The following is an 11,336-nucleotide window of genomic DNA, read 5'->3' on the forward strand; positions in this document are numbered from 1 at the left end:
GGAAGGCACTCCTCCACTCATCGATGTCGATCTCCTCGTCCTCGCCGCCCACCTGGACGCCCTCTACGCCGCCGTCCTCGTCGCCTTCGACCTTGTCATCAGAGGAGAGCGCGATAACCTCGCCGCCCTCCCGCCGCCGTCCTTGCCGCCTTCGACCTCGTCATCGCAGGAGAGCGCGATAATCTTGCCGTCGTCCGCACCGTCATCCTTGCCGCCTTCGACCTCGTCATCGAGGAGAGCGCGATAACCTTGCTGCCCTCCGCGCCGGCAAAGATCGCCCGCTCTGCCTCCATGAGCTTCGGGTGCTACCGGCGGAGCTCTTGCATGTAGGCCTCGTCGGCGGCCTCGGCCTTGAGGTGCTCCCACGCCTCGCGGTCCTCCCGCGCCATAGCTAAGCTCACCACTCCTGGCTCCGGTGGATCGAGGTGGAACAGACGTGTGCCGAAGGGGAAATTGAGCCTAGCCGCCGCGCCGTGGTAGAGGACCTGCCAACGGTCGTACTCCACGGTCACGAGCTCGGCCGTGTGGAAGCTACCGAGCCACCGGCGGGTGTGGGTCTCCCGATTTGTAATCTCAGCGACCCACGTCCCCCACCGCCGCTACCATACCCCGAGGTAGGACCTCGTCGGCTGCCGGTTCCGAGGGAGGATGGGGAAGTCCTCGAGCTGGCGTAGGTGCGCGGTGGCTGGCGGATCGGGGGACCGGTGACGGTGGATCAATGAAGAGCCCGCGGAGGACAACGGGGACACCTCGGCAAACACCTCGCCGGTGTTGGGCGAAGAGGCCGGGATACACCTCTCTTGGGCCATTGGTTCCTCGAGCTCCCCGGCACACAGGTAGAGGTTGACGATGGAGGCGGCGGTGATGGCGGCGATCTACCAATGGTTACGAGGGTGGTGTGTTTCGGTGAGCGCAGGTTTTGTGGAGTGTGTGCTGTGTGTGTGTGGGGGGGGGTAAGGTTGTTGATACGTCTCCAACGTATCGATAATTTTTGATTGTTACATGCAATTATATTACCTGTTTTGGATGTTTATGGGCTTTACTAAACACTTTGATATCATTTTTGGGACTAACCTACTAACCGGAGGCCCAACCCAAATTGTTGTTTTTTGCCTATTTCAGTGTTTCGCGGAAAAGGAATATCAAAGGGAGTCCAAACGGAATGAAACCTTCAGGAGAGTTATTTTTGGAACAAACGCAATCCAGGAGACATGGAGTGGACGTCAAGAAGCAAACGAGGCAGTCACGAGGGTCCAGGGCACGCCCCCACCCTCGTGGGCCCCTCGTGGCTCCCCTGACTGACTTCCTTCGCCTATATATATCTACGTACCCCGAAAACATCCAGGAGCACCATGAAAACCTATTTCCACCGCTGCAACCTTCTGTTCTCGTGAGATCCCATCTTGGAGCCATTTCCGGTGCTCTGCCGGAGGGGGAATTGATCACAGAGGGCTTCTACATCATCGCCAAAGCCTCTCCAATGAGTTGTGAGTAGTTTACCACGGACCTTTGGGTCCATAATTATTAACTAGATGGCATCTTCTCTCTCTCTTTGAATCTCAATACAAGGTTCTCCTCGACCTTCTTGGACATCTATTTGATGTAACTCTTTTTACTGTGTGTTTGTCGAGATCCGATGAATTGTGGGTTTCTGATCAAGTTTATCTATGAGAAATATTTGTATCTCCTATGAATTCTTTTATGTATGATTGGTTATCTTTGCAAGTCTCTTCGAATTATCAGTTTGGTTTGGCCTACTAGATTGATCTTTCTTGCAATGAGAGAAGTGCTTAGCTTTGGGTTCAATCTTGCGGTGTCCTTTCCCAGTGACAGCAGGGGCAGCAAGGCACGTATTATATTGTTGCCATCGAGGATAAAAAGATGGGGTTTATATCATATTGCTTGAGCTTCCCTCTACATCATGTCATCTTGCCTAATGTGTTACTCTGTTCTTATGGACTTAATACTCTAGATGCATGCTGGATAGCGATCGATGTGTGGAGTAATAGTAGTAGATGCAGAATTGTTTCGATCTACTTGTCGCGGACGTGATGCCTATATACATGATCATGCCTAGATATTCTCATAACTATGCACTTTTCTATCAATTGCTCGACGGTAATTTGTTCACCCACAGTAATACTTATGCTATCTTGAGAGAAGCCACTAGTGAAACCTATGGCCCCCGGGTCTATTTTCCATCATATAAGTTTCCATTGTACTTTATTTTGCAATCTTTACTTTCCAATCTATATCATAAAAATACCAAAAATATTTATCTTATGTTATTATCTCTATCAAATCTCACTTTCGCAAGTGGCCGTGAAGGGATTGACAACCCTATTATTGCGTTGGTTGCGAGGTTCTTGTGTGTTTGTGTAGGTATGAGGGACTTGGAGTGTAGCCTCCTACTGGATTGATACCTTGGTTCTCAAAACTGAGGGAAATACTTACGCTACTTTGCTACATCACCCTTTCCTCTTCAAGGGAAAACCCAACGCATGCTCAAGAGGTAGCAAGAAGGATTTCTAGTGCTGTTGTCGGGGAGGTCTTCGCACAAGTCAAGACATACCAAGTACCCATCACAAACTCTTCTCCCTTGCATTAAATTATTTGCCATCCGCCTCTCGTTTTCCTCTCCCCCACTTCACCCTGGCCGTTTTATTCGCCCTCTCTTTTTCGTTAGCCTCTTTTTTGCTTGCCTTTTGTGTGCGTGTGTGTTAGATCGTTTATTTCGTCATCATGACTAGCTCTTTCCTCCTTCCTTCGTCTCCCGATTTTGAAGTCCTCCACTTCAAGCAAAGACAAGGAGAAAACTTAAAAGATGCTTGGTATAGGATGTTAGAATCATATCATAGTTGCATTATAGAAGGAGAGTTCAAGATTTTACTTTGCAATTTGTATGTCGGGCTAACCATATCCCATAGACAACTCCTTGATTTTGTCGCCAAAGGGATTTTTATTGAAATTGATCCTAGTTTTGCTTATGCAATTATAGAGGGAATAGTAGGAGTACTTACCCTACAAAATGGATCATCCGTTACTCAAGAAGGAACTCAAATCTTAGAGAAATTATGTGAATTACAAAGGTCTATTGAACCTCTTAAAATTGTTGATGGGAATCTCAACCGCATGAATACTTTGATTACACTTTGCAATAAGCGATTGGATGATCTAAATCTAAAGATCTCCGAGCATGAAGGAAAACGCAAGGAACCTCCCGGATCCAAGCATAACTCCATTAAAGAATTGAATATCAAAGATGGCAATACTTAGATCTATTCTCGCTTTTATGCCTAGCTAGGGGCGTTAAACAATAGCGCTTGTTGGGAGGCAACCCAATTTTATTTTTGTTCCTTGCTTTTTGTTCCTGTTTAATAATAAATAATTCATCTAGCCTCTGTTTAGATGTGGTTTTATGTTTTAATTAGTGTTTGTGCCAAGTAGAACCTATATGATCATCTTGGGTGATAGTTAATTTGATCTTGCTGAAAAACAGAAACTTTTACGCGCACGCGAATAATTTTAATAAATCACAAGAGCGTGATTTCTAGTTGATTCGTTTTGCAGTATATTAATAGACAAATTGCCTAGGACTTTCTATTTTTATAGGATTCTTAGAGTTCCATAAGTATTCGAAAGTTACAGATTGCTACAGACCGTTCTGTTTTTGACAGATTCTGTTTTTTCGTGTGTTGTTTGCTTATTTTGATGGATCTATGGCTAGTATTGGGGGGTATGAACCATAGAGAAGTTAGAATACATTAGGTTTAACACCAATATAAATAAAGAATGAGTTCATTACAGTAACTCAAAGTAGTGGTTTGCTTTCTTGCAATAACGGAGCTCACGAGATTTTCTGTTGAGTTTTGTGTTGTGAAGTTTTCAAGTTTTGGGTAAATATTTGATGGATAATGGAATAAGGAGTGGCAAGATCCTAAGCTTGCGCATGCCCAAGGAACCCCAAGGTAATTCAAGGACAACCAAAAGCCTAAGCTTGGGGATGCCCCGGAAGGCATCCCCTCTTTCATCTTCGTCTATCGGTAACTTTACTTTGAGCTATATTTTTATTCACCACATGATATGTGTTTTGCTTGGAGCGTCTTGTATGATTTGCGTCTTTTATTTTTAGTTTACCACAATCATACTTTCTGTACACACCTTTTTAGAGACACACACATGAATCAGAATTTATTAGAATACTTTATGTGCCTCACTTATATCTTTTGAGCTAGACAATTTTGCTCTAGTGCTTCACTTATATTTTTAGAGCACGGCGGTGGTTTTATTTTGTAGAAATTATTGGTCTCTCATAATTCACTTATATTATTTTGAGAGTATTTTAGAACAGCATGGTATTTACTTTGGTTATAAAATTAGTCCTAATATGATGGGCATCCAAGTTGGGTATAATAAAAACTATCATATAGAGTGCATTGAATGCTATGAGCAATTTGATGCTTGATGATTGTTTTGAGATATGAGGTTGGTAATATTAGAGTCATGCTAGTTGGGTAGTTGTGAATTTGAGAAATACTTTTGTTAAAAGTTTGTGATTCCCGTAGCATGCACGTTGGTGAAGTTGGAGCATGAATTATTTATTGATTGTCTTCCTTATGAGTGGCGGTCGGGGACGAGCGATGGTCTTTTCCAACCAATCTATCCCCCTAGGAGCATGTGCGTAGTACTTTGTTTTGATAACTTGTAGATTTTTGCAATAAGTATATGAGTTCTTTATGACTAATGTTGAGTCCATGTATTATACGCACTCTCAACCTTCCACCATCGCTAGCCTCTCTTGTGCCCCTCAACTTTCGCCGGTACCATATACCTTCCTCAAAACAGCCACCATACCTACCTTTTATGGCATTTCCATAGCCATTCCGAGATATATTGCCATGCAACTACCCACCGTTCCGTTTATTATGACACACTCCATCATTGTCATATTTCTCTTGCATGATCATGTAGTTGACATCGTATTTGTGGCAAAGCCACCTTTATAAAAACAATTCATACATGTCACTCTTGATTCATTGCATATCCTGGTACACCGCCGGAGGCAAACACATAGAGTCATATTTTGTTCTTAGTATTGAGTTGTAAGTAAATAAAAGTGTGATGATCTTCATTATTAGAGCATTGTCCCAAGTGAGGAAAGGATGATGGAGACTATGATTCCCTCACAAGTCAGGATGAGACTTCGGACATTATGAAAAATAAAAGAGGCCAAAGAAGCCCAAATAAAAAAAGGCCAAATAAGCCCACCAAAATAATAAAAAAAATGAGAGAAAAAGAGAGAAGGTACAATGTTACTATCCTTTTCCACACTTGTTCTTCAAAGTAGCACCATGATCTTCATGATAGAGAGTCTCCTATGTTGTCACTTTCATATACTAGTGGGAATTTTTCATTATAAAACTTGACTTGTATATTCCAATGATGGGCTTCCTCAAAATGCCCTAGGTCTTCACGAGCAAGCAAGTTGGATGCACACCCACTTAGTTTCTTTTGATGAGCTTTCATACACTTATAACTCTAGTGCATCCCTTGCATGGCAATCCCTACTCACTCACATTGATATCTATTGATGGGCATCTCCGTACCACGTTGATACGCCTAGTTGATGTGAGACTATCTTCTCCTTTTTTGTCTTCTCCACAACCACAATTCTATTCCACATATAGTGCTATGTCCATGGCTCACGCTCATGTATTGCATGAAAATTGAAAAGTTTGAGAACATCAAAAGTATAAAACAATTGCTTGGCTTGTCATCGGGGTTGTGCATGATTTAAATATTTTGTCTGATCAAGATAGAGCATAGCCAGACTATATGATTTTGTATGGATAGCTCTCTTTGGCCATGTTATTTTGAGAAGACATGTTACTTTGTTAGTATGCTTGAAGTGTTATTACTCTTATGTCAATATTAAAATTTTATCTTGAATCATTTGGATCTGAACATTCTTGCCACAATAAAGAAAGTTACATTGAGAAATATGCTAGGTAGCATTCCACATCAAAAATTCTGTTTTTATCATTTACCTACTCGAGGACGAGCAGGAATTAAGCTTGGGGATGCTTGATATGTATCCAATGTATTTTTATTGTTCCATGCTATTATATTACCTGTTTTGGATGTTTATGGGATTTACGAAAAACTTTTATATCATTTTTGGGACTAACCTATTAATCAGAGGCCCGACCCAAATTGCTGTTTTTTTGCCTATTTCAATGTTTCACAGAAAAGGAATATAAAACAGAGTCCAAATGGAATGAAACCTTTGAGAGAGTTATTTTTGGAATACACGCAATCCGGGAGACTTGGAGTGGACGTCAAGAAGCAAACGAGGCGGCCACGAGGGTCCAGGGCGCGCCCCCACCCTCGTAGGCCCCTCGTGGCTCCCCTGACCGACTTCCTTCACCTATATATATCTACGTACCCCGAAAACATCCAGGAGCACCACGAAACCCTATTTCCAATGGCGCAACCTTCTGTTCCTGTGAGGTCCCATCTTGAAGCCTTTTTCGGCACTCTGCCTGAGGGGTAATTGATCACAAAGGGCTTCTACATCATCACCAAAGCCTCTCTGATGAGTTGTGAGTAGTTTACCACAGACATTCGGGTCCATGGTTATTTGCTAGATGGCTTCTTCTCTCTCTTTGAATCCCATACAATGTTATCCTCGATCTTCTTGGAGATCTATTTGATGTATCTCTTTTTGTTGTGTGTTTGTCGAGATCCAATGAATTGTGGATTTATGATCAAGTTTATCTATGAGAAATATTTGAATCTCCTCTAAATTCTTTTATGTATGATTGGTTATCTTTGCAAGTCTATTCGAATTATCAGTTTGGTTTGGCATACTAGATTGATCTTTCTTGCAATGGGAGAAGTGCTTAGCTTTGGGTTCAATCATGCGGTGTCATTTCCCACTGACAGCAGGGGCAGCAAGGCACGTATTGTATTGTTGTCATCGAGTATAAAAATATGGGGTTTATATCATATTCCTTGAGTTTATCCCTCTACATCATGTCATCTTGCCTAATGCGCTACTCTGTTCTTATGAACTTAATACTCTAGATGCATCCTAGATAGCAGTCGATATGTGGCGTAATAGTAGTAGATGCAGAATCGTTTCGATCTACTTGTCACGGACATGATGCCTATATACATGATCATGCCAAGATATTCTCATAACTGTGCACTTTTCTATCAATTGCTCGATAGTAATTTGTTCACCCACCGTAATACTTATGCTATCTTGAGAGAAGACACTAGTTAAACCTATGGCCCCCGAGTCTATTTTCCATCATATAAGTTTCCGATCTACTTTATTTTGCAATCTTTACTTTCCAATCTATATCATAAAAATACCAAAAATATTTATCTTATCTTATTATCTCTATCAGATCTCACTTTTGCAAGTGGCCATGAAGGAATTGACAACCCCTTTATCGCGTTGGTTGCGAGGTTCTTATTTGTTTGTGTAGGTACGAGGGACTTGGAGTGTAGCCTCCTACTGGATTGATACTTTTTCTCAAAACCGAGGGAAATACTTATGCTAGTTTGCTGCATCACCCTTTCCTCTTCAAGGGAAAAACCAACGCATGCTCAAGAGGTAGCAGTGGTGTTTGAGGAAATACTGCGACAACTGAAAATTTTACTAGGCGGGAGTATTTGGGGAGCGAGCTATTGTGCTTGACACGCCGGCTGTGGACTATAGCTGACACACCTTCTCGCGTAAGCCATAGGTGTACTATACACCGACGGTGCTCTAGGATATTTTGCACTGCAGCTCACACGGTTGGTGACAATAAACTGTGTGGGCTCTACTTGATTTTTCATTTTGATTTGAATTACATAATGGGGTCATAGTGGCCATGAACAGTGTTTGAATTGCTAGACCTTTTATCTGCAGTGAACATGCAACTATATGTGTGTCGTAAAAAAATTGGAATTATTCAGGGTTCGTTTGGAAATTTTATACATTAAATTGGTTCTCTAGCAATTTCAGGTGCACAATTCAAAATCAAAGCACATGCTCCAGTCCCTAAAAACGGGTTGCAAAATCAAATGTTTGTCGTTGGTTGCAAGCTTAGGTCACATACAAGAAATGAGAATGAATGTCAAACACCTTGACATTGTCGCTCAGCAGCTAACATTGAGATACATGGTTTTAAAATTATAGTAAATCGAAAACTCAGATGAAATTCATGAAACTTGACATGATATCATGGAACAACATCGACATGCCGTGGTAAAAATATTTTCCCATTTGGGCCAGGTTTGGGTATAAGCTTCTCGCAAACCTGAGCTTCTCTCACAACAAGCCAGATGGTTTCGATAGGGAACATGCCACCTTGGCGGACAAGCGATATATGTTGCCTCTCCTTACTTTATAATTTTTTCTCATGTCAACGTAGAACAACACGAGTGTTGTGTCATTTTTTGGGAGTTTTCGGGGTTAGCTTGGACATTTTTATACATTAACTAAGTTTTCTATGCATTCATGTGCACAATTCAAATTCGAACTACATGCACATGCTCAAGTGCATATAAAGTGGTTCAGAATTGGAATGTGTGTCCTTGGTTACATGCTTAAGTCCCATGCAAGAAATGAGAATGAATCTCAAACACCTTGCCACCGTCACTTGGCCGCTAACATTGAGATACTTGGTTTTTAAATTCTAGTAAATCGAAAATGTGTCTGAAATTTATGAACCTTGACACGCTAGCATGGAATTGCATCAACATGCTGCGATAAAAATATTGTCCCATTTGGGGTAGGTTGGGGTATATAAGCCTCTCAAAAACCAGAGCTTCTGACAACAAGCCTCATGGTTACGGTAGGGAATGTTTCACCTTTCTGGACGAAATGATATCCGTTGCCTCTTCTTGATTTCAATTCTTTTTCTAGTGACAATATAGAACAACATGAGTGTTGTGTTAAATTTTGTGATTTTTCGGGGTTCGCTTGGACATTTGTATGCATTAACTGGGTTTTCTAGGCATTTTATGTGCATAATTCAAATTTGGACTACAAGCACATGCTCCAATGCACCAAAGTTGGTTGAAAAATCACATGTGTGTCCTTGGGTGCATGATTAGGTCCCATGCAAGAGACGAGAATGAATTTCAAACATCAGGGCACTGTTGATTGCCGGAAATACGTTGAGATACCTGGTTTTTAAATTCTTGTAAATCCAAAACTCGTCTTAAATTCATGAAACTTGGCATGCTATCATGGAGCGGTATCAACATGTCGTGGTAAAAAATTACTCCCATTTGGGGCAGGTTCGGGTATAAGCTTCTCACAAACCAGAGCTTCTCACAGCAAGCATGATGGTTTTTGGTAGGGAACGTCCCACCTTTGGGGACGAAACAGTATCCATTGCATCTTATTGCTTTCAAAAAAATTCTAGTGTCAACATAGAACAACAGGAGTGTTGTGTCAATTTTTGTGATTTTTCGGGGTTTGTTTGGACATTTTTATGCACTAACTGGGTTCTCTAGACATTTTATGGGCATAATACAAATTTGAACTACAAGCACATGCTCCAATGCACTAAAGTTGGTTGAAACATCTAATCTGTGTTCTTGGGTGTATTTCTAGGCCCCATGCAAGAGATGGGAATGTTCAAACACCAGGGCATTGTTGATTGCCGGCAAAAAATTGAGATGCCTGGTTTTTAAATTCTAGTAAATCCAAAACTCGTCTGAAATTCATGAAACTTGGCATGCTATCATGGAGCGGCATTAACATGTCGTGGTAAAAAACTTGTCCCATTTGGGGCAGGTTTGGGTATAAGCTTCTCACAAACCAGAGCTTCTCACAACAAGCATGATGGTTTTTGATAGGGAACGTCCCACCTTTGGGGACGAAACGATATCCATTGCATCTTATTGCTCTCAAAAAATTTCTAGTGTCAACATAGAACAACATGAGTGTTGTGTCAATTTTTGTGATTTTTCGGGGTCCGTTTGGACATTTTTATGCATTAACTGGGTTTTCTAGCAATTTTATGTGCATAATCCAAATTTAAACTACAAGCAAATGCTCCAATGCAATAAAGTTGGTTGAAAAATCTAATATGTGTCCTTGGGTGAATTTCTAGGTCCCATGCAAGAAATGGGAATGAAATTCAAACACGAGGGCATTGTTGATTGCCGGCAAAACATTGAGATGCCTGGTTTTTATATACGAGTAAATCCAAAACTAGTCTGAAATTCATGAAACTTGGCATGCTATCATGAAGCGGCATTAACATGTCGTGGTAAAAAACTTGTCCCATTTGGGGGCAGGTTCGGGTATAAGCTTCTCACAAACCAGAGCTTCTCACAACAAGCATGATGGTTTTTGATAGGGAACGTCCCACCTTTGGGGACAAAACAATATCCATTGCATCTTATTGCTCTCAAAAAATTTCTAGTGTCAACATAGAACAACATGAGTGTTGTGTCAATTTTTGTGATTTTTCAGGGTTTGTTTGGACATTTTTATGCATTAACTGGGTTTTCTAGGCATTTTATGTGCATAATTCAAATTTAAACTACAAGCAAATGCTCCAATGCACTAAAGTTGGTTGAAAAATCTAATATGTGTCCTTGGGTGAATTTCTAGGTCCCATGCAAGAGATGGGAGTTAAATTCAAACACCAGGGCATTGTTGATTGCCGGTAATTGAGATGCCTGGTTTTTAAATTCTAGTAAATTCAAAACTCGTCTGAAATTCATGAAACTTGGCATGCTATCATGGAGTGGCATCAACATGCCATGGTAAAAAAATTGTCCCATTTGGGGCAGGTTCGGGTATATGCTTCTCACAAACCAGAGCTTCTCACAACAAGCATGATGGTTTCAGTAGGGAACATCCCACCTTTGGGGACGAAACAATATCCATTGCCTCTTATTGCTTTCAAAAAAATTCTCGTGTCAACATAGAACAACAAGAGTGTTGTGTCAATTTTGCGATTTTTCGGGGTTCGTTTCGACATTTTTATGCATTAACTGAGTTTTCGATGCATTTATGTGCATAATTCAAATTTGAACCAGAGGCACATGCTCCAGTGCATATAAATTGGTTGAAAAATCAAATATGTGTCCTTGGGTGCATGCTTAGGTCCCATGCAAGAAATGGGAATTAATTTCAAACACTAGGGCACCGTTGATTGCCGGCAAAACATTGGGATGCCTGGTTTTTAAATTCTAGTAAATCCAAAACTCGTCTGAAATTCATGAAACTTGGCATGCTATCATGGAGAGGTATCAACATGTTTTGGTAAAAAATTACTCCCATTTGGGGCAGGTTCGGGTATAAGCTTCTCACAAAC

This window comes from Triticum aestivum, chromosome 2B (genome assembly GCF_018294505.1).
Source record: "Triticum aestivum cultivar Chinese Spring chromosome 2B, IWGSC CS RefSeq v2.1, whole genome shotgun sequence".
Classification (NCBI taxonomy): Eukaryota; Viridiplantae; Streptophyta; class Magnoliopsida; order Poales; family Poaceae; genus Triticum; species Triticum aestivum.